General features: G+C 39.5%; 1 non-coding gene across 1 annotated transcript; it reads right to left on the bottom strand.

Annotated features, from left to right (window-relative positions):
- Positions 1–399: 399 nt before the first annotated feature.
- Positions 400–505, bottom strand: LOC118485244. The gene has a single exon (XR_004875549.1). It is a non-coding gene; the product is annotated as a small nucleolar RNA R71 (small nucleolar RNA).
- Between the last annotated feature and the right edge of the window lie 24,573 nt (positions 506–25,078).

Here is a 25,078-nt window from a genome sequence, read left to right as displayed (position 1 = left end):
GATTTGGTGTGCCAAGGAGGCATCTTAGGGAAAATGCAAGGGGAATTGAAGCACATTTTAGACCGGTGATAACGCACAATCCTTCACCGGTGGTTATTCCTCATAACAACCAAGGGAGAACTTTTGAAGTAAGAACCAATTCGTTACAAAGTTTGCCGAAATATAAGGGGCTAGCAACGGAGGAGCCTTATTTCCATTTGGAAGCCTATGACTCAATTTGCAATACTCTTGGGAGTCAAGGTTTTTCGGCCGATGATATCAAGTTGGTACTATTTCAATTTTCTTTGGAGGACAAGGCAAAGAAGTGGTTCTACACTTTGCCTTCAGCATCTATTTATACTTGGGCGGAGATGCAACAAACATTCTTAGACGAATTCTATACCGCCCAAAAGACCAATGATGCGAGAAAAGGATTGAGGAGCTTTCAACAACAACAAGGCGAAATGTTCCATGAAGCATTTGAGCGTTTGAACATGATGATTAAAAATTGTCCACACCATGGGATTGAGCTTTGGGAGTTAATGAACGCTTTTCATGAAGGGTTGTGTGCCGAAGATGCACGAGATTTGATGTCCATCACAAATGGAACTTTTGGCACAAATTATGAGCATGAGGATTGGGAATTTTTGGAACAAATGGCGATCACCTCAAAGAGAAAGGCTCAAGCTTCAAGGAGAGCACGACCGGCCGTTACTCGAACACAAGTGCACGCGGTTGATGATGGTAATATACAAACTTCTAATCAAATTTATGACGTTTGTGCATTGTGTAATGAAATAGGTCATGCGGCGGAAAATTGCCAAGGAATGGTTGAAGGGCAATTTGAAGAAGTTCATGCCATTCAAGGTCAAGGAGGGGGTGGTAGAAATTACAACATGAATTCTAACACTTATCACCCCGGGTTGAGAAATCATCCGAATTTTCGTTATGGGAACCCTTCGAATCAATCAAACCCGAACTTTCAAGGTAGCCAAGGGAATTATGGTTCGCGCCAACCTTACAATAATCAAGGTGGATATAGAGGTGGGAACAACCAAGGATACCAAAGGCAATACCAAGCGGGTCAAGAAAAAGGGGGGTCTTCGGGTGGAAATGAAATGATGGAAATGTTGAAGAGTATGCAAGCGGAGATGCAAAAGAGGAACCAAATGGATGACGCACGCATACAAAAGGATGAGGCGCGAGACAAAGCAATCCAAACTTTGACCACTCAAATGGGTCAACTTGCAACCGAAGTGTCCGAATTGAAGAAGGGTAAAGGTCAATTACCAAGCGACACTAAGGTAAATCCATCTCACGGTACGTCAAGAGGTAACAATGTTAATATTCATCATGTGAGTGTTTTGAGAAGTGGGAAAGAGTATAAAACCAATCCTTCACCGGATTTGGTTGAAGGGGTGGTTGAGGATATAACGGGTCAAGAAAGTGAGGAAGAAAACGAACCACCCATTGTTTCTTCTAAAAAATCCAATTTTGAAAAACCCGAAATTATTAAAGAAAAAGAAAAAGTAAATGAGGGTGAGGGGTCTAGTGAAGTACCGTTTCCTTCGGCTTTATTAGACCCGGGTAGAAAAAATTTTATTTCAAAACGGGGTCCTCAGAAAGAGGAAATGTGGGAGGTCTTCAAACAGGTTAAAATTAATCTTCCTTTGCTTGAAGCTATTAAACAGGTACCCGCTTACGCCAAATTTCTAAAGGAATTGTGTACTCAAAAGAGGCAACAAAAAGTGCCTAAATTGGTAGATTTGACGGAGCGGGTAAGTGCGGTATTGAAAGGTGACCTTCCTCCTAAGTTACAAGATCCGGGAACGCCTTTAATAAATATTCAAGTTGGAAATTTTCAAACTACGAGGGCATTATTGGATCTTGGAGCCGGAGTAAGTATCCTACCGGGGGGGTTATATGACCAATACGATTTTGGTCCATTGAAGCGGGTTGAGACAACGGTTGTATTAGCCGACTTGTCTCATAAACTTCCCCGGGGTATCGTACGGGATGTTATAGTTAAAGTTGATGAATTTTATTATCCCGTTGATTTCCTTGTGCTAGATTACTCATCCGCGGACCCAATTCAACAACAAAATGTTATTTTGGGTCGGCCATTTTTGAACACCGCACATGCTATTATTGATTGTCGCTATGGCACAGTTGACATGACATTCGGTAATAGAAAAATGAGGTTGAATGTTTTTACTAACGGTACTAATGTGTATGGTGATGAGTGTTTCTTGGCAGATTTTATAGATGGCTATGACCCGAAGGTGTTCGAAGAAGAAATTTTGGGTTCTTGTGTTTGTGATATGTCTTTGCAGGTTCATACATGCGAGTTAGAGGTTGAAGAGAAGGAGCAAGAAGCTCTCGCGGTGAAGGAAGGAAGTCCACCATGGACTTACCAAACGGATACATTACCGGTGGAAATCGATTCGGGCACCAAGCCTTCTTTGGAAAGTCCACCAAGTGTGGAGTTGAAGGAGCTACCAAAGCACCTAAAGTATGCATTTTTGGGGGAAAATGATACCTTACCGGTAATCATTGCTTCCAACTTGGAGGTAGCTCAAGAGGAAGAATTGATGCGGGTTTTGAAGGCTCATAAGGCGGCAATTGGGTGGACGATAGCCGATTTAAAAGGCATTAGTCCATCAATTGTGATGCACAAGATTATTACAAGCGAGGATGCGAAGCCGACCCGTGAAACACAAAGAAGGTTAAATCCGAATTTGAGAGAGGTGGTGAAGAAAGAAGTCATCAAGTGGTTGGATGCGGGGATCATTTACCCCATTTCGGATAGTGCATGGGTAAGTCCGACACAGGTAGTGCCTAAAAAATCCGGCATCCAAGTAGTGAAGGATGAACAAGGTGAGCAAATCGCCACCCGCCCGGTAACCGGGTGGCGAGTGTGTATTGATTATCGCAAATTAAACGCGGCTACCTCAAAAGACCATTTCCCGTTACCCTTCATTGACCAAATAATTGAAAAACTTTCCGGTCAAAAATATTATTGCTTTTTGGATGGGTATTCGGGATATAACCAAATTGCTATTCACCCGGACGACCAACACAAAACCACGTTTACATGTCCATATGGTACATTTGCTTTTCGGCGAATGCCATTTGGATTATGTAACGCCCCCGCCACGTTCCAAAGATGTATGATGAGTATATTTTCGGACATGGTCGGGGAGTCTCTTGAAGTGTTTATGGACGATTTTTCCATTTTTGGTCCAAGTTTTGACTCTTGTCTTAATGAATTAGAAAAAGTTTTAAAAAGGTGTGTTGAGACGAACTTGGTACTAAGTTGGGAAAAAAGCCATTTTATGGTTCAAGAGGGTATTGTTTTGGGGCATGTCATTTCGGACCGGGGGATGGAGGTAGACAAAGCAAAGATTCGGGTAATTTCATCTTTACCCCCACCAAAGAATGTAAAGGGGGTGAGATCTTTTTTGGGACATGCGGGGTTCTACCGAAGGTTTATTAAAGGCTTTAGTGTAATCACAAAACCTTTATGTAACTTATTATTAAAAGATGTTCCATTTGATTTTACTGATGAATGTTTGCAAGCGTTTCATGTGTTGAAGGAACAGTTGGTGAAGGCTCCCATTTTGCAACCACCGGATTGGTCAAAGCCGTTCGAGATTATGTGTGATGCTAGTGATACAACCATTGGAGCGGTTTTGGGGCAAAGGGTAGATAAAAAGCCGGTGGTGATATACTATGCAAGCAAAACATTGTCCGAGGCGCAACTTAACTACACCACAACCGAGAAAGAATTATTAGCGGTGGTGTATGCCTTGGACAAGTTTCGATCTTATATTTGGGGAAGCAAGGTGATAGTATATTCGGATCATAGCGCGGTCCGATATTTGATGGAGAAAAAAGATGCAAAGCCCCGATTGATTCGTTGGGTGCTTTTACTACAAGAATTCGATCTTGAGATTCGGGACAAAAAAGGGTGTGAAAATGTTGTTGCGGATCATTTGTCCCGAATCCCGTTGGAAGGTGTCGATGACCCAAGTGAAATAAATGAACGGTTCCCCGATGAAGACTTGTTGGCCGTCTCCACTTATGTTGCACCTTGGTATGCCCATTATGTCAATTATTTGGCTAAGGGTGCAATTCCAAGTCATTGGACTAGGAAGAGACGACAACAATTTCTTAGTCAAGTGAAGCAATACATATGGGACGAACCCGACTTGTTCAAAATCGGAGCCGATCAAGTGATACGAAGATGTGTTCCCGAAACGGAAGTTCTAGAGATTTTGATTCATGCTCATTCATCGGCGTGTGGTGGGCATTTTAGTGGGAACAAGACGGGTTATCGGGTGTTATCTAGTGGGTTTTATTGGCCCACGATTTTCAAGGATTCTTGTGAGTATGCCCGGAATTGCATCAATTGTCAAAGAATGGGAAGTATTTCGAAACGTGATGAAATGCCGTTAAACCCGATTTTGGTAGTAGAAGTATTTGATGTTTGGGGAATTGACTTTATGGGTCCTTTCCCAAACTCAAATGGGTTTTTATACATTTTGGTGGCGGTCGATTACGTGTCGAAATGGATTGAAGCTATTGCCACAAGGACCAATGATCACTCCGTTGTATGTAAGTTTGTGCAATCTAATATTTTTGCTCGTTTTGGTGTGCCTAGGGTGATAATAAGTGATGGCGGGTCGCATTTCAAGAATTTCAATTTTGGGAAGTTACTCAAGAGATACAATGTGAACCACCGCGTTGCTACACCATACCACCCGCAAACGAGTGGTCAAGTCGAAGTTTCTAACCGGCAAATTAAAGAGATTTTAATGAAGACGGTGAGAACGGATCGGAAGGATTGGTCAAGCAAGCTTGACGATGCGTTGTGGGCCTACCGAACGGCTTACAAAACTCCACTTGATACCACTCCTTATCGGATGGTTTATGGGAAAGGATGTCACTTGCCTATGGAGTTGGCACACCGGGCATATTGGGCAATTAAAACGGTAAACGCAAACTACGATGAAGCGGGTCGGGTGAGAAAGCTTCAATTGAATGAAATAGAGGAAATAAGGGACCAAGCTTATGAGTGTGCAGCCGCATACAAAGACAAACTTAAAAAAGTTCATGATGCGAAGATCAAGAAAAAGAACTTTGAAGTGGGTCAGAAAGTGTGGTTGTATAATTCAAGGTTGAAATTGTTTGCGGGGAAACTAAAAAGCAAGTGGATGGGTCCTTACGTTGTCCGAAGAGTGGGAAGGTTCGGAGATGTTGATATTCAAGACGAACGAACAAACAAGCAACAAACGGTTAACGGGCATCGCCTCAAACCGTACTTGGAAGGGAATGATATCAACAATCTTGAGCTAGATAAAGTGGGCTACATTTTACGCCCAGTGGATGATGAGGAAACGTGAAAGAGGCCCAGGTTTGGTAGTTGTAAATATTTAGGATAATTTATTTTATTTCAAATAAGTCTCGTTCAAACCGGTGTTCGAAACAAGTGTGGGGAAATTTTCACGAATTTCCCGAACATAGTGTTGAGGACAACACGGGTTTTTAACGGGGGGTAGGGTAAAATTTATGTTTTTCTTAAAAAAAAAAAAAAAAAAAAAATAATTTTTTTGAGAAAAATCAACCCCCCAATGCCCAGTAACCGCCGTAAGCTACGGTGGGGGGGCCGTAGCTTACGGCACCCATTCAACAAACAAAGTCTTACGGCCCCAAGCCCCTGTCTTACGATGCACTATTTTGTCCAGTGATTGCCGTAAGCTACGGCGATGTGCCGTAGCGTACGGCGCCGAGTGGAGTTTGGGGTCCGGTTCAGGTCGCTGTTCTTTATATAAAAAAAAAATAAATAACAATTCCGAAAATTTAATAATAATAATAATAAACTCTTCCAATAACCCCAACCACACCTTTTCTTTCATCATTCCCCAACCACACCTTTTCTCTTCTTCTTCTTCACTTCTACCTTTAGAACCCTAAAAACCAAACCTTTACATTTTCATAACTTTCTCAAAACAAGTCCGATTTCGGTGATTCTTGGGTCCATTTTGGGTGGAATTTCACAAGGAATTCAGATTTAGTACTGAATATTGAAGATTCCTTAGTTTTCTGGGTCGAATTTCAAACCCTAGGTGCCGAAAATTTGGGTCTTTTTGGGTTTTTGTGTGAACTTCAAGCTTTAGTGATTCTCATCTTCTACAACACCAAGGTATGCAATTTTTTGTTCATTCTTTGAAGTACATTGAGGTTTGTAAGTTTCCATCATGTTTTTACTTACACACTTGCTTGTATGAGATAGATGATAGAATTTGTAAATCATTGATTGTTATTAGTATAAATGTGTTGATGTTTTATAAAACTTTGTTGGAAAATTCTGATTTTAGGAGACATCATGCCCAAAATTTTGTTTGAAGAAATAAAAATTTTGGGTTTTTGCACATTTATATCTATAACATGAAGCAAGTGTGGGGAAGATGGGATAAAAATAACTAACTTGAATTGTTTGCTTTGTTTTTGAATGTGTGTAGGTATGGCTTCTAGGAAAGGAAAGGGAGTTGCAAGTTCTTCCCAAGGGGATGAGGTACAACAAAAAAGGAGGAAATTGGCTCGGATTGGTGACCCGGACTCGGAAGAGGATGCACCACCAAGGGGACCAAAGCCGGATTGGGCATCTGGTTCATTGTTAGAACAACCCGCAGAATGGAGAGAGGATCTTTTTCACGAACAAATGAACAAGTTAAAACAAAGGGGAGAAGCGTTTATTTGTGAAAAAGAAATCCGGGAGTCGGATTTTGCCCCGTTCGGGATCATAGCCAAGTTTAACGCGTTGGGTTGGGGAGCGGTCACAAAGTGTTATGATGGCGAGAAGAAGAAAATGTATGACACGCAGATTCAAGAGTGGGTGGCATCACTTGAATGTCCCCCATTCAAGGCTCCAAATAAGATGCGGTTGGTTGGAAAGTGTAATGGTGTGAAGGTAGAGATGTCATATGACTCTTTGCGCCGGGTAGCAAAGTTTGATGATGGGCCGGCCAATGAGTACATCTACCCAAGTCTTAAGGATCTTTACCACGAGCCCGCTAAACATCCACAATGGCAAAACATGCTTGATTACCTCTTTCTTCCGGGCACAACACATGGGAAATTATATAGAAGAAATTTAAGAATGGAGGCGAAGTTGTTATTGACGTTGTGCATGTACAATGTCATGCCAAGGCGAGGTGACAAGATGGAGGTACGGTTTCAAGAAGTGCCGATCTTGTATATGATGATGCGTGGGTCACCGAAGGTTCCTTTCCGATTTTTGGTTCTAAACAATATTTGGTTGAGCAAGAATAGTAGGGAAAAGAAGATTGTACCTCATTGCCGGTTGATTACGGCATTGCTCAAGAAGTACGGGGCAATCAAAGGAGATGAAAAAGGGTCCTACAAGAGGTTTAGACCATTCGACCTTAATAATCTTGGGTCGGATTGGACCTACACAGAATCGGAAAGGTTTCATAAATTGAAGACGGATGGTAGAAGGTGGAGAGCCTTAAAAGTGGATGCGAGACCGTTGAGACCGGGAGAGGAAGAGGAACCCGAATCAATGGATGAGGAAGTGAGTGGGGATGATGATTATCGTGAAGACACTTTCACGGTAGATGTTCAAGGAGGAAGTGTTGGTCAAGCGGGGGTTCAAGGAGCCGGCGTACAATCTGGCTATGTGGGAAGTGCATTTGACTATGCACAACAAGCTTACGACCCGTATTGGGCCCACTCGGGGGATATGGGTCAAATCATTCAACAAAGGCGGCCACCCACATTCGGCAATTGGAGTGAACCAAACCAAGTGTTATTTGATCAACAAACTTTTTTGGGTGCTAGTGCGGAAAGGGCTATCAAAAGAAGCTATGATAGGAATGAGCAATTGAACCGTGCTCATAGATATGCCCATGAAGAAGAGATGAATAACCGTTACTTGGATGATCGACAAAGGCGCATGCATGATCAATGGCATGCGGGGCAACCGGTTGTGGGAGATCCACCCGTTGTGGATTACACCACACTTCCACCATATGATGGTAGTGTGTCATACCCCACCCCACCATTGCACCACTCTCAATGGGTGGATCCGCATGCTATGAGTTACCAACAAGCAAATCCAAGCAGTGATCAAGGAAGCAGTAGTGGCGGTGGAGCATTTGGTTTTGGTGAATGGACGGATGTGATGACATCCATCTTTGGGCCCCCACAGCCGAAGTATTACTAGCCAGGTCGTATTTCGCTCCTTTGTACATTTTTGTATATATGTCTATGTGTTTATGTTTATGTTGCGGTTGGGAGGTTGGGTGGTGTTCGTGTTAATGCGTTGTTGGGTTGTGAACGTTGGTGGTGTCTTAGATAAAAAAAAATGTGGGTTTGAGAATATAAGCAATTGGGGATGTTTTTGTTGAAAGTGATCTCTCCCTCAAAACCATACATTGGGACAATGTATCCCAAGTGTGGGGATGGGGGAAATTTTTGAGAAATTCAAAAATTTTTGCAAATCCAAGCGAAAGTGTAAAAATTTTGAAAACTTGATATTGTTCCATTTGACACACCGACACCCATTTCAAATCTTTTCTTGGTGAGAATTGAGCCACGCATGATTGTTAGTGATATTTCATTGTTTGAGTGGCGGTGTGTTGTGTGTGTTAATAGAACTTGTGTGTGAGTACTTGTTAAATCTTAGAGTCAACATGCTTTTGAAGATGATAGGGAACTTCTAGGATGCCTCGTCTAGGTGAGTGCGAGTGTGGGATTTGGGGGGTTGGACCTCATTAATTATATATATGAGCATGGTTGCGAGAGGGGCGGGGGTTTGGACATTTAGTTGCCCATTTTGTGCCTAAAAGCCGATCATTTGTTACCCCCCTAGCTAGTTTTCCTAAAAATTTACCCGATTTGACCCGGTCTTATAATATTAGTGGTTGTTTAGTAGTTTGTGATTTAGTTGTGTTCTAAAAAAAAAAAAAAAAAAAAAAAAAAGAGAGAAAAAGCAATGAAAATATGAAAAAAAGTGATGCTTAGTTGTCTTGTATATAGTAGTTAAGTTTGATAGTTGTGCGTTTGTTTCATTGTGTAATAAAAGACCGGGTTAAATCCTTCGCTACTACATATATATTCCTTTTCCTACCCTTGCACCTAGCCCCATTACAACCCGTAAGTTTCCTTGATTCAAAAGCATGCTAGACATTGGTTAGGAGGTAACTTGATTTTCATACAAGCTTATTGTCGCACACACACATATACGCATTGAGTGGTTTAGCATAATTTGCTAATTTTTCTTGTCACCGAGAGTTTTGTGAGGGGTGTGTCTTGTGGTTCGATAAAAAGCTAGTAAAAGGACGGCACTTTGGTTTGATTTGCATGATTGGTCGCTTATGGTTAAAAACAGTTTTTGAAGTGGTTGCTTGGGACAAGCAACGGGTAAGTGTGGGGATGTGACGGGTGGTCCGTAGGACAACCCTTAAAAGGCTTAACATAACGCACATTCTCTATATTTTATCCGGTTATTTGTATGAATTAGGTAATCACAAGTTAATGATGGTGCAGGTGTTAAAGTGTACAAGATGCGGGTTTTAGAGGGCTTGAATGGGAACTAGAAGTTGGCTTGATCGAGGCGTGTGGGAACCAAGTGTAATGAAGGAAACAAAGAGCAAAAAGCCATTCAAGGCCGTAACCTACGGCCTCTGCCGTAGGCTACGGCACCCAAAGAAGTGTCAAATTGTCCGCCGTAAGACAGGAGCAAAGCGGCGTAAAGGTTCAATGCTCACCGTAAGCTACGGCCTCCTGCCGTACCTTACGGTGCTGATGGAAGATGGATTGTTCGCTGGGTGGCGTAAGCTACGGCAGGCGCCGTAGCTTACGGCGCCGATTGTTCCAAATTGGTAACTCCTGCATTAATTGGCCGTTTTATGGAGCTTTAAGGGTCCTCATCATGGGTCTTCGGTTACACCTGAATGGAACACGACTTGGGAGCATAAATTAGAGTCTGTCTCGACTTGGTAGCTCAACCAAGTCCCAGACTTGATTGTCACGCATGGATTGCATCTCGGCTTTCATGGCCTCTAGCCATTTCACAGAATCTGGATTAGAAATAGCAGATTTGTAACTAGTAGGCTCGTCATCAGACTCGGCTACTGTCAGGACTTCAGAACCCTCAACATGCCAAAGGTATCTATCGGGTTCTTTACGAGTCCTGACGCTCCTGCGAAGGCTTGTGTTCGGGTCTGATTCGGTATCAACAATTTGTTGTGGTTCAGACGTTCCGACCTCGTCAACGGTTGCTTGTAGTCCTTGGACTTCTTCAAGATCTACTAAGTTACTTCCAGTTCCTCGACTAAGAAGTTCATCTTCAAGGAACCTTTTAGCCTTCCTTTTGATGGAAATCGTATTTGCATCAGGATGGTAGAAGTAATAACCGCATTGGTTATAGTATCCGACGAAAACAACCTTTTCGCCTCGAGGGTCGAGCTTGTCATCAGAGTCACTTGTGATGTAAGCATCACACCCCCATACTCTTAGGTAACTCAAATTCGGCTTATGCCCATGCCATATCTCATATGGAGTTTTGTTTACCTTTTTGGTCGGCGCTAGATTTACGAGTCGAGCAGCAGTCATAAGAGCAAAACCCCAAAAGGAGTGAGGTAAATTTGTTCTACACATCATCGATCGAATCATATTTAGTAAGGTTCGATTTCTCCTTTCACACACGCCATTAAGTTGGGGTGTGCCTGGTGGAGTGGGTTGTGAAACTATTCCACGTTCCTTTAGATGATCGAGAAATTCCAAGCTGAGGTATTCACCGCCTCGATCTGAGCGAAGCATTTTAATCTTTCTATTAAGTTGGTTTTCAACTTCGTTTTGAAACTCTTTGAACTTTTCAAAAGTTTCATGCTTATGCTTCATGAGATAGACATAAGCATATCGACTATAGTCATCGATGAACGTAACGAAGTATCTCTCGTGATTCCTAGTCATGGTTCTAAAAGGACCACATACATCTGAGTGCATGAGTCCTAGTAGATCGCTAGCTCGTTCACCAACATGGGTGAAGGGATCCTTGGTGAGTTTGCCAGCTAAGCAAGACTCGCAATCATCAAATGAGTCCGTTCCGGTGGATTCAAGAATCCCCTCAGATTGGAGCCATTTTACGCGTGCCTTGCTTATATGGCCAAGTCTACAATGCCATAGGAATGAATCACTAGTACCATTTTTCTGACATTTAGAAAGGTGATATATGTTACTGCTAGGCTGAACATTAATTTCATAGATACCGTTTCGAGGTTTAGCCTCAAAATAGTAAATACCATTTAGATAAGCAGAAATAGCAATACCATTAAAAACATATCTAAATCCTTGTTCATAAAGCAACGAAACTGAAATGATGTTTCTGGTTAAACCAGGTGCATAAGACAATTGTTCAAAACAACGATAAGACCAGAAGGACATGTAAGATTAAATGTGCCAGTTGCCAGAACTGGGACTCTTTTCCCATCGCCAACAATGAGCTCCATGTCTCCCGGCTTCAGTTTCTTCCACTTCTCAGGCTCCTGCAAGACATTAATGATGTGATAACCACACCCGGTATCAAATACCCATGTGTTGCTTGAAACAGTGAAAAGTTCGATAACATATATTAGAATACCTGAAGAAGTGCCTTCTCCATTAGCCTTCTTCACTTTGAGCTTGGCAAGATACTCGGGGCAGTTACGTTTCCAGTACCCCATCTTGTTACACTCATAGCATTGCCGCTCTTCTGGAAGAGGGGCTTTCACAGCTTGCTTGCTCTTGTTGGTGGCAGGTTTGGCAGCAACAGGAGCCTTTCCTTTGTTTTTGCTGTTATAACTTTTCTTCTTTGTTTTGGGCTTTTTAACACCACCAGATCGAACCATTAACACTTGGCTTACTTTGTTGGAAATGTTCATCTCTGCCGTTTTGAGCATCCCATGTAGCTCTGGCACTGTCTTTACCCAGTCATTCATGTTAAAGTTCATAACAAATTGATCATAGTGACTGGAAAGAGAGTTGAGAATGAAGTCAACAGCCATCTCATCTTGGAGAGGATAACCAAGTTTGTTTAGTTGGTCGATGTAGCCTTTCATCTTGAGGACATGAGCACTAACTGAGGAACCCTCTTGCATTTTACAGCTTATGAGCTGTTTCATGGTGTCATAGCGTTCCTGACGGGCTTGTTTCTGAAACATGCCCTTGAGTTGTTCAATCATGTCGAAGGCATTCATGTCTTCCATATTCTTCTGAAGATCTGGAGACATGGTGGCTTGCATGAGGCAAGCAACTTCCATGGCATCTTCTTTATGTTTGTCGAAAGCCTTCTTCGCAACCACAGTGTTGTTTTCGGGTGCGGTTGGGATCGGGGTTTCCAAAACATAAAGCCTTTTTGCCATCTTGAGAACGATTCTCAAGTTGCGGTGCCACTCAAGAAAATTGGTGTTATTCAGCTTGTCTTTCTCAAGTATGGACTTGAGAGCAAAAGAGGAGTTGTTTTCAGATGACATATGTTAAGCAAAATTATTTAATTAGTATTTTCAATGTATTTCCTTATTTAGTGAGGTGAGACGATAAGGAGCGAGAATCCAGTTAGAAGCTCTTTCTAAAGGCAGCTGGGGCATGCAACATTAGCAAGAGGTTCAAGCGGACTGACAATGATTGTCAATTGTGAGAAAAGCACAACTCCCGGGGTTTATGAGGCTGCGAGGACAATCTTTTGTCCTTGCATTGATACGTTTGGCCTCATCTATGCCACTTTTGTTCTCGAGACGGCTGGGGCACGCAACACGAGAAGAAAAGTAATAGTCGTCCTAAAACGGTCACATGTGGAAGGGCCGGATGTGTCGACGGAACCCTTGCACCTTGGAAGGATAAACTAGACACCAAGTGTCGTGCTGTGGCTCCAACACTGATGGTTCGCATTATGCCCCAAGTGTTACTAGTAGTAGGATGGCATAGACTATTGATTTTAACTTTTACCAAATAGGGTCGTTATAGTCGGTTTTAATCTAAATATTATATTTGCGACATAACCAAAAAGACCCTTTCACCTCTCGGGACAATTAGTTTTAGATAACCTATAAAACTAAGTTTGTCGCGACTTGGGATAACCAATTAAAGTTAATAGTGAAAACTATTAAGTTTATGAGTTTTAAAGATGTGAGAAAAAAAAAACATGTTATAAAACTCTAGTGGTTATAAAAAATATCCAAGTTGCTAGAACTTGCTTTTTCCGATTTCCTTTTTTTTAAAAAAAACTTTTAAGAATACATTTTGGTATTAAGTTGAAGTGTGATAACATTTATCAAAAGGCAACTATAATAGCAAAAATGAATATGTAAATCATATGGGCATGATTATGATCTTGCTAGAGCCAAGTAGCAAGATCAAAGGGGTCACGGTCACAAAACACAAAACAACCACAAGGATGGACTTGAGTGCATCTTGTTGTCTTGAGCGACTCCCACTAACTCCAAGACTCCTCTTGGCATTCGGTCTTGCTTCGGGTCTTCGGTTCAACAATATTTAACAAGTAAATATAACAAAGACAAAGAACCTTATCTATTACAACTTTGAACCACAAAGCGGGCCAAAACCATAAACTAATCTATTACAACTTTGAGCCGCAAAACGGGCCAAAACCATGAACAAAACCAAATATAAACACAACCACAAGGTCGGGCCCGATTTACATATTCAACACAACCAAAAAAAAAATTTGGGCAATTTTGGTCAACAAAAAAAAACTAACAACTAAAATATGACCAAAAATATATATAGCCCAAAGATAAAAAATAAATCAAAAACTTTAGACTTTTAAAGTTTGTGATTTATTATTCCGGTAAAAAAAAAAGACCGGTTTCGATTTGCATGTGGTGAGCATCGGCTCTGATACCACTGAAGGAATTTCCGTGGTATATTTTTTCTTTTATTTCATGAACCCGGTTCATATTAAATATGTGTTTATTTTGTCACAAGGATTTAGTCAAAACATTTTGACAAAATAGTGCATTTAGAAATAGGTTATTCAAAATAAACTCAAAATAAACTTTAACTAGTTAAAAAAAAACATATACACATTTTGGCAACGGAAGCGTATGTAACAAAATTAACATAAACACGTTTATACCAAGGATTACCCGTAATGGAACAAAGTCACCAACATGCAAACACGAAATAGAACATCAACCATAGGGGGTTTAGATATACCTTCGGTTAGTAAATAACCGGTTGAGACACCGAGGTTCAACGAACGAATGCTAGTTACACGAACGAGAGATACGCGAAAGTGAGCCGGGTCTCGGCGGTGGTGGCCGGCGGCGGGCGGCGGCGACCGGCGGAGAGCGGCGGCGGCGGGCGGTGGTGACCGGTTTGGGTGTGTGAGTTGAGAGAGTTTTGTGATCTTCTCTTGCATCTTCCACCAAATACAAGACCCACTTATATAGAACATGGACATTCATGTATGTTAGCCAAGTGTCAATCATGCAAAATTGCATGTAATTCTATTGGCCAAAAAGGGTGGCAAAGTTGCATGTATTTCTATTGGCCAAAAAGGGTGGCAAGTGACAAGTGGCGGTGGGTGAGAATACCCGTGTCACCCGGCCCATGTACCCGTCTCTCCGTTCAATACCCGCGTATCGTTCGTAATTACCAGTTATTAGTTAAGTGGATTTTTAGTTCGTTGACCACGGTGTAACTCTTACGGGTCAAGACCCGGTCGGCAGCGTTGACTTATCGAACCGGACATAAATATCCAACACAATGAACACATTAAGTTGGAGAAGGGCGTTCACATCAACAATCACACACGATGTTCAAACTAAGTTACAAAAACATTTTTGTTAAAACTTTTTTTTCTTTGTTTTAGTCTTACTAATTTCTTGATGGTTTTCATTTATCAGTAAAAAAGAAAATTGAGAACCTGGAAGCGACATAGGTCACACCCCCTTCGTGTAGCATACATCGGTTGCGTAATGTAGACCCACTAGATCCTATGGTACACCCCTCTACGACAACATAATCTCCCATGGGGTGATGTGTTACCCATCCGAGAACTCAAAACGCGGCCACAAACCATGACCACCATTGAATGTCCCAAGTCTGTGTGAATCGGTCCTTGGCTGCAGACTTGTTCAAAACAAGTAGTGTGGACCCCAAACCACCCAACGCCTGTTTAAAAAAATCTTTAAATTTTTTAATTTAAAACTATACCCACTTTCACTTTAAGAATACCTACACCAACCCATTTCACTTTCACTTTCTTAATCCACACTCATCTCATCTCAAACTATTTCACTCTCACCTAACCTACATCTAATTAACATAATGGGTGGATGTTGGGAATTGCGAACAATAAAACCAACATGGCGTGCAAAGCTCAAGAAGGGTTTTTAGGAGTGAATAGTTATAGATTATTAAAAGTGATAATGATTTAATAATTAGTTATAGTTATCATGTCCTAGTTAATTGATTAGATAATTATCTATCATCCTAAATGAGTTAGGTTTTGATGTTTATAGGATAATTATATGAGCAATCCTAGTATAAGTCTAATGTGATAGGTTAGCTTATAAATACCATGTATTGGGTATTATGGATTGTAAAAAACAAGTTTTTGTGTAGTTTTCTTGATGTAATAATATTGTGGGAATTAGCCATAATTTTATGTTCGTTTAAGTAACGACTGGAACTTGAATTGGTTTCAGACCCAAGTTCAAGGTACCCAGGATTGATACCAAGATCTAGTCACCGCATGGAAGTAAGTCGCCGTCATGAAAAGATCTAGGTTTGATTGCTTTTTCCAAAGGAGGATCTAGGGCCAAGTGAAGTCGACCGAGTGTGATCTAGTGCCAACTGATCAAAGACGCCGAGGAAGATCTTGGGGTTGCCGATTGATTACCTCGAGAGCAGTTTGGATCGTGTCTGTCAATTCCGGGAACCAAATCAAAGTCGTGAAGAAGACCGTTGTCACCGCTCTAGTCGAGACCAAGCCACCACAGCAAAGAAATTGCGAGAGCTGACCAAGTTCACACAGTCACAGTTCACGCTCGTGTCACTTGGATTCTCGTCTTTTGTCACTAGGTTTTAATTCGCAATTGAACAAGAAGTGGTTTGATTGCCTTCAGTATCGTAGTTTGATTTGCAAACAAAGAAGAAGGAAATAAGGTTTGTGTAAAGGGTTTTTCTTCGTTTTAATTTGCAAATTGCAAATATACATGGAGAAACAGGCTGGCTGTCTCGGAATTCAAGAAGAATGAAAAAGGTTTGTTTTACTTTATCTTGGTGGTGTCACTTTATTCAAGAAAAAACACAAATACAACTATACAAATTTGTTTGTTTTTTATTGAACGGAAGTCAAGAATCTTTTTGTGGCTTGCTCGCTATCCTAGAAGAAGAAAATACCAGGATAATATTTTCTTTAGTTTCTTTGGTAAACAAGTCGGTTTAACCACGATCTACAAGATTTAAGTCAATGATGAGTCTATATTCTACGGGAACGTGTAGTGATCCAAGAAAGCTAGTGTATGCTCAAGATCGCAGCCAAGTCAATGGTGGTGCGAGTTCTTATGATCAAAGGATGAGTCTCAGACAAAGGACTAGTCGTGTACAAGATCGTAAGAATGTTTGAGCTAGAAAGGAGCCGAAAACATAACTAGAGATCAAGAGGAGTTCCATAAGAGTCAAGGCAAATATGACATGCTTGGAGTTGAAGACTTATCAAATTCGAGTTCAAAATTCCGGGGGTGATTGTTGGGAATTGCAAACAATAAAACCGACTTGGAGTGCAAGGCTCAAGGAGGGTTTTTAGGAGTGGATAATTATAGACTATTAAATGTGATAATAATTAGTAATTAGTTATAACTATCATGTCCTAGTTAATTGATTAGATAATTATCTAGCATCTTAAACGAGTTAGGTTGGATATCTATAGGATAATTATATGAGCAATTCTAGTATAAGTCTAATGTGATAGGTTAGCTTACAAATACCATGTATTAGGTATTCTGGATTGTAAGAATCAAGTTTTTGTGTAGTTTTCTTGATCTAATAATATTGTGGGAGTTAGCCTTAATTTTATGTTTGTTTGAGTATCGACTAGGACTTAAGTGGAGAGTATCCACTTCCCGCTCTGAACCGTTGATGTCATGTTGTAGAAACCATCAACATCCTGTGCAATTGGTCTAATATACCAACCCACAGCATTCGTGCAACCGGCCCCTACAAAGCTTCCACGTCCTGTGCAACCAGTCCCCTACAAACCCTCCAGGTCCGGTAAGTATTGCCCCATACAAACCTTTTACAAAAGTGTCGTATCCTCGATAACGACACTAAAAACTTAACTTGCGCAAATATAACAAATAAATATTATGAATGCACGAACTAGTTTAGAGGTAAAAGTCCTAAATACTAACTACACACATAACAGACAAGCGTACCTATCATTAGCATAATATAGTTCAGATAAGTTACCGAGTATCAACCCTAGGACATGATAGCTCTTAATACTAGGTTTATCTATTAATATGTAATCTGTGAAATACTTAACTAGAAAGCAAAGAACGCAAGTGAAAACTATAGAAAGGAATCAAAGGTTAAGAGAATGATTGACATGATGAAAGATATTGTTTGTAAAACTGCTTTATTAACTAACTTAATAATAGTGTACGAAGTGCTAAGATGGAATAATACCGGCTAAGATTAATCCTACCAAATCAGGGTTGAAATTATAAACATATCTCAAGACCTAATCGGTTTAAGCTAGAATTGATATGCATTCTTATGATTTAGGGTTTCTAGATTGGGTTCAAGATTGAACGACGAATATGGTGATGTACAAACAAATCAAGATCAATCATACAAAAAACTCTAACTATTTTCTAGATCATTCTATTGAGAACCTTTCTGTAGGTTACCGTTATGTTTTACCAACTATGATGTTAAATTATCTACTACCTATTAAGGTTTTAAGTTTTAAGTTAATGGACGTCAATATAACCTAGAGATAAAAGATACTGAATCTAATATGTGTAACCAACCTCAAAGAAAGATCGATTCAATCACATAATCAACAGCATAATCAATACGCAACATATACTCATGCACATCATAAGATTAAATCCATAACAAACTACGAAAATCGTACTACATAAACAAATCAAACAATGAATCATCTCCTTCGGACAGTTATAAAAATGTTTAACCAGACATGAGAATAAAACTAAAACCAAAACCAAAACCAAAACCAAAACCAAAACCAAAACCAAAACCAAAACCAAAACCGAAATCATCATTAAATACAAGTTCGGAGACCAAAAAACAGTAAAGAAATAACCTAGTAGGTCAAATCTTACTAATTACAATGTTAGATCTTCGACTCTCTCGTCTTTTCGTTTGTTTCTCCTCTAAACCACACTCCACTAGCCTTTTTCATCGCTTAGCCGTCAAAAGTATCTCTTTAGGGTTTTCCATTGCGTGGTATAAATAGGCCGCCCAAAGTAGGGTTTTGACTGGAGTAAGTAGGGGTACGGTTGTACCTTCATTAATCTGGGCCAACTAGGGTTCTGTTTCATTCCTTATTTGTCTCTTTAACGAAGGGATGATAGTTTTATGGTTTAAAATTTAGTTTGAAACGAGATCTATATATAATGTTAAGGGTTAAATTTTTTTCTTGTATAATTCCGAACAACTAGTCAAAGAGGAGGGACCCACCCCAACGGGTACTCCATCCTCAGTATCATTAGCAAAACCGCAAGGCACCTTGTCGAGCCACACCTTGCCACATCACGGGAGTCACGTCACCCTCGCCGCGACTTACCCCGCTTGCGGAATGAATGTTACTCCCTCCTCCCTGAAAAAAAAACCCTTATTATATGGTCTTTACATGAGAAACTTCGATAGAAAATTTGCAAAAGTCCACTAAGATGCTATAGCACATGCAACACCAATTTATGAATAAATACTTGAAGAAAGTTGGACTATCTCTCCATAGAAAATAGAAATCGGTGTTGCACCTATTAAAATATTGTTTTCACCTTAACGATGGGACACTTTTATGTTTTCATTTTTGTGTATATTTTATTTAAAATACCACTTTGTTTTACTTTATATATGAATTGTTACTATCCACGTATTTTTAGCTATTTCAACATAATCATGATATTCTATATAATGTATTTGTACTTTGAATAGCTATTTCAACATAATCATGATGTTCTATATAATGTATTTGTACTTTGAAAAATACTGTGTTTGTATTGTGTAATATATAACTTTTGAAATTTGTACCTCTATAAATACTGTGTTTTTATATTGTGTAATACATAACTTTTGAAAATCACAACATGAAAGAAAAAGTTAAAAAAAGGAAAGCAACAATATTAAACTTCAATACAAAATAAAAGAACTAACATTGACAATTGACTTTTTAAATACAAAATAGAAGAAAATAAACTAAAAAAGTAAAAAGGAACTGGATCGCGTAGATGACAGCAAATAGAATGAGCCAGAATATTCAAAGATCATCATCATATTGACAACTAATAATAAACTATGGAATACTAATATGCCAAAGATATAACTTAAAAGGTGTCAACATAAAGTAATATTATTCATTTAATATCATTCAAAAGTTACAATATTTCCGAAATTTAAAAATTAACAATCCGCAAGTTAATTAGTTTACTTCAAATTCACACCAGGTTATTTATTAAGTGAGTTCTATTAAGCTTATTTATTAAAGGTGTCAGTATTGCTTGAGTTTGAGTTGATTGTTAATTAACATTTATGTATTGTTATCTCAAAAATTGTCCGGACTGGAAACCGCTACATAGCAGATTTAGCTAGTATGCTTAAACCATCTTCATTTGGACAAGTAAGTCCGACCAGTTGAATAGACGAAACAAATCGTTGTTTAGTTTTAAAAAATATGTATCTAAAAAGCTCATTTATTGATTCATGACTAATCTTTACTCTATATTTTGTTAGCAATATATCCGATAACATTTCCAAATGTCGTTGCCAAGGGCAACAATTCCACTCTAATGGAAAAGTAATATCGTGTGTCACTAACTTTCATTTACGTTGTTTCAAAACAATTTAATACATTCAGATTGGTATAAAAGCAACAAATTATTAATCAAAGGCAAACAAAGTTACTTGTTTGTTAGAGCCATATTGCATTTAGTAATGAAAAAGTTAGAAATGCTACTAGTCACATTATCCATATAAGTTACTATCAACTATAAATTATTGTTTAAATTGTTATAATCCATCTAACCTTTTATAAGATTGTTTTTTATCTTTAGTTATTTATAACGTGATCTAACTTGATCCAACTAATCTATACCATAAATAAATAACTGGTTGTGTCACATATCAAACTTTATGAGTCCAGAATTCTTTTCCTGCTTCTCTTATTTCACCATTATCTCTTAGGTTTAAACTTTTAAAAGATTAATAAAAAAGTAATAGTAATAAACATGTTACCACTTTCAATAGAGTAATTTCAAAGTTCGTCCTTTATGTATGTCTAATACATCAAATTATGTCCTTTATCTTTAATAACCTCAGAAAACATACTTAATGTTTGAAAAACCATTCAGGTTATGTCCTTTACCCTAAACCTAGTTTGTTTTCCCAGTTAAGTCAGGTCACGTGAGAAGCACATGAGGGCATTAATGTCATTCTACCTACCCATTATTGTGCCCTGTTATAAAAACCCTAAACCTCACCATCATCTTCTCCATCTTTCAATCAGCTGCACATACGTAACCCTAATCCCCAATTCGTCCCCCCTGCAAGTCACCCTCAAATACGCAATCGTGCAAGAGAAAACAACAATGGTGCTATGTGAATGCGGGAAAGAAGCTGTAATTGTGACATCTTGGACTAATCGCAATCCTGGCCGTCGTTTCTATGCATGTCCTGATCAGGTATGCGATAATTAGGGTTTTGTAATTGATTTGTACCTGAAATTGAAACTTGTTCTGTCTGTGTTAATTAGGGCTCGGATTGTCGATTCATTGGTTGGGTTGATACAAGGTGTCAAAGGTGTGTTGACATCATACCTGGACTGCTTAGGGGAAAGAACCATGCTGAAGAACAGAAGAACAAGCTTGAGGTCAGAGTCAAAGAAAGTGAAGAAGAGGTTATGAAACTGAAGAAGTGGTTGATTATCAGTTGGATATGTTTCATTTGTTATATAGTGTATTTCTAGTGTAATTTTGGTCTGTGATTGCTGGTATCTAATGTAATTTTGACATCATGTAATGAAAATTTTGGTATAGTGTTGTTAGAAGTTGTGCAATAAGCTTTGTAAATCTCTGACATGTCCGAGTATGAAACACCTGACAATTTGCAATAAGCTTTGTAAATAAACCACATTGTGCATAACCAACTAGGATATCATACCAAACACTTCATAATCCATTACACTGCATAAGTTAAAGACTGACCCAAAAACCTGTTCAAAAGACAGCCATTCCATGTTCAACCTAATACATAAGTACATAACCACTAAAAGTTTTCAAAAGACATAAACTAACCCTTAAACATGTTCAAGACCAAAAGACACAACCCTAAATCATAAAGACAACCCTAAACAGTAGCATCCCTTTTGCAAGTCCTTGTGTTATGTCCCACATGTCCACACTTGCCACATTTTCCCTTGGTGTGTTTCTTGGACAGCCTTCCACTGTGAGTCATTTCCTCCATTTCTAATGCAGACCTTTTCCTTGCCTTCTTGGGTCTGCCCACCTGCTTATGATGATTTGGTGGTGTAAGGGTGGTAGGAACTTGAGATTTGACCCATAAAGACCTTCCATTGATAGGGTTAACCTTGAAAGCATAAACCTGCTTCCACCTAGCCATTGTGTAGATGGGATTACACCAACTCTCTAATGAACCCACCCTTCTACCATTAGTAGCCATGTTCCATATTGTTGCAACAGCATGCCTACATGGCATTCCTGTAAATTAAATGGATTAGCACATTAGTACTACACACCAAACAAGTAAACAATACAACAAAAGTACCTGTGATCTCCCAAGCTCTGCAAGCACATGTCCTCTTAGCCAAATCCACAACCCTTGCATGATTTGGTTTACCACTTACTGAAAATATATCCCCTCCATTCCATTGTACATGATAAAATGCAGCATCTTTTTTGATTGTCTCCAGCTTTAGGGCAGCAAAGGGTGTAAGCAGGCCTTCACTAAAAGGCCTCCTAATCCAAGATCTCACTCAGCTAAAGCAACCAACAGGTGTGCGGAATCCACCTGATGATCAACCACTGTAGATGAAACACAAGAATGCAAGGATTTGAGAGAGAAATCAAGAATACACTGAGTATTCTTGATGAAGATGAATGACGTCACTCACACAAAGCGCCGCCAGACAAAACACAATGATTAGGGCACAGAAATTCACACAGAAATTGTTACCTTGTCTATTCCATATTAATGTATATATACAAGGTGAAACCCGGACTTTCAAGACTAACTAGAAAGCCCGGACAAACATAAAGCACAAAGCTCAGAGCTTTTGCCACAAAACTCAGACAAAGGCTAAACTATACAAAACTCTGACTAACCAGAATCCTTCCAAACCTTGGACAAATTGTCCCTAGGAACTTCTTGGGACCAACTAACATAAAACTCTGACCAAGAGCTCCTTCCAAAACTTGGACAAATTGTCCCTAGGAACTTCTTGGGACTAACTATTGGCACTTGTACAATAAAGACCCTAAATATTGGAAGACTTGCACTTATCACCAAAAGTGCATTAACAAACTCCCCCTTGATCAGTGCATGGTCTTCATTGAACTTGAGATCTTCATCCTTTCATTGGTAACATGGGAGTCATGCACTTATCACCTAAGGTGCATTAACAAACTCCCCCTTGATCAGTGCATGGTCTTCATTGGTCTTGAGATCTTCATCCTTTCTTCGAGAGCTGCTTCCTGCCCAGACCTTGTTCTTCACACAGAACTGAACCACCTTGATGAACTGGTCAGCTAGAACACGATCTTTTTCAATGTATTTTAGAGGCAGGCGCCGAAGCTTCTTCAGACAGGCCAAATCAGATCCAACACTTTAGTAATCTCAACCGTCACTTTCTTTTCAGAAATCACTTGTCACTTTCTTTTCAGAAATCACTGCTTCCCCAGTCTTGAGATGCATGATCCAGACGCACACAGCTTCTCCAAATCTTCCATCTTGTGATGAACGATCCAGATGCACACAGCTTCTCCAAATCTTCAATCTTGAGATGAACGATCCAGACCTGAAACACTTAACCCCGGATTAAGAAACTTGACCCCGGAGACATCGGCCCAAACCTGGATCCCAAAAATAACTTCCAATACCCCAGAATAAACAATTGAAATATTAAACAACCAACATTTAATAACTTATTTAAACAATTTTCACAACCCTAGAGTATTCTTAATAAGATAACTCGCACATAGAAACAAGAAAGCAAAATCTTTTTGTGGTTTTTTTTTTTTCAATTTTTGACTGAAATGGAAAATAAACCTAGAACGTATTTACACTAATTATCTTTTTGTGAAGTCGGAGCAAAGGAATCATATCGGTTTTACTGTCAGTACCCAACACAAGAACTATAGCATTTAGCTTTAATGTTTTAGAATGATGTTGACAGTTCAAGACGTTCAACGGTATTGTGGTCCACTTAAGTTTTAGCACGCTTTCGAACACTGTTTTCGAGATATGGAATTAAGTGTATTAAGCTGACAGTAACTATGTTTACCCACCTCAGAATATACTCCCGTATCAAGGTATGCGCGAGAGATCATCTTACTGGTGAGTATACCATTTATCATCTGTTTTTGACGTATAAGCTAATGTGAGATACTCACTTATTTGGGATTGAAAACAAGTCCTTTGTGATAGAATCACTTATTGAGGAGGAACTTGAATTTCAGATGCAAAGGGCACAGGAGCAAGTTCTTTGTGATAGAATCACTTATTGAGGAGGAACTTGACTCCCGCAAAATTTTGTGGGACATGTGATTGTTTATCACTTATTTGGGTCGAATGCATCAAGAATTAAGGATATTTACACGTATGTATGGTATCATGGAAGATCTAGACTTGCGTCCCCGTTGTTTTCCGGTAAAAGAAACAACCATGATACCCAGATGATAAACAGCATAAAGACCACGTATCTCAGAACCTCGGCAATCAATCAAACGAAATTACGGTACCAAGACCATATATCCGAGAGATGCGCCACACGAGTTATGCAGTTCATTATGTTTATATACCAAAGACAGGTTCTTATTTACGCGTAAAACCTACCGATGCAACGTATAATGAAGCTGTCACATTTAATAGTTAATCTCATATATATATATATATATATATATATATAGCCATAGTCCTGCACCAGATACGACTAACCGATGTACTATCACTTCCCTTATATCTCAACACGACTTCATTTTAGATTTTTCCTATGTTTTTGTATTTTTTCTGAAATTTATCCTACAACTAAGTAAAATATTTTTGGAGTTTTTCAATTTTACAAAAGCGGTAAGAACTATACAGAAAAGATAAAATAAAGTTTCTATGCGAGTTTGGAAAGCATTTTACTCTGGGTTGATCATGCCAATCATTCGGACCAGATTTTCAAATCTAGCCCGATCGAATGTTTTCGTAAACAGGTCGGCAAGATTATCCAAGGTGTCTACCCTAACCACTTCTATTAACCCCTTCTCAGCACAGTCGCGAATAAAATGATGCCTAACATCTATGTGCTTAGTGCGTGAGTGATTAACAGGATTGTTTGTTATGGAAATGGCAGAGTTATTATCGACAAGGATAGGAGTTCGAGTAAAATTCAAACCGTAGTCCCTCATTTGCTGCTGAATCCACAAAACCTGAGCACAACAGCTTGAAGAAGCAATGTACTCGGCCTCGCACGTGGATAGAGAAACGGCAACTTGCTTTTTGCATTGCCAAGAGACAAGACGGTTTCCAAGAAGTTGTGCGCCGCCAGAGGTTGACTTTCTGTTCATCCGGCACCCTCCGAAATTTGCGTCAGCAT

This window comes from Helianthus annuus, chromosome 12 (assembly GCF_002127325.2).
Source record: "Helianthus annuus cultivar XRQ/B chromosome 12, HanXRQr2.0-SUNRISE, whole genome shotgun sequence".
NCBI classification, from domain to species: Eukaryota; Viridiplantae; Streptophyta; class Magnoliopsida; order Asterales; family Asteraceae; genus Helianthus; species Helianthus annuus.
This window is presented reverse-complemented; position numbering and strand designations above follow the sequence as displayed.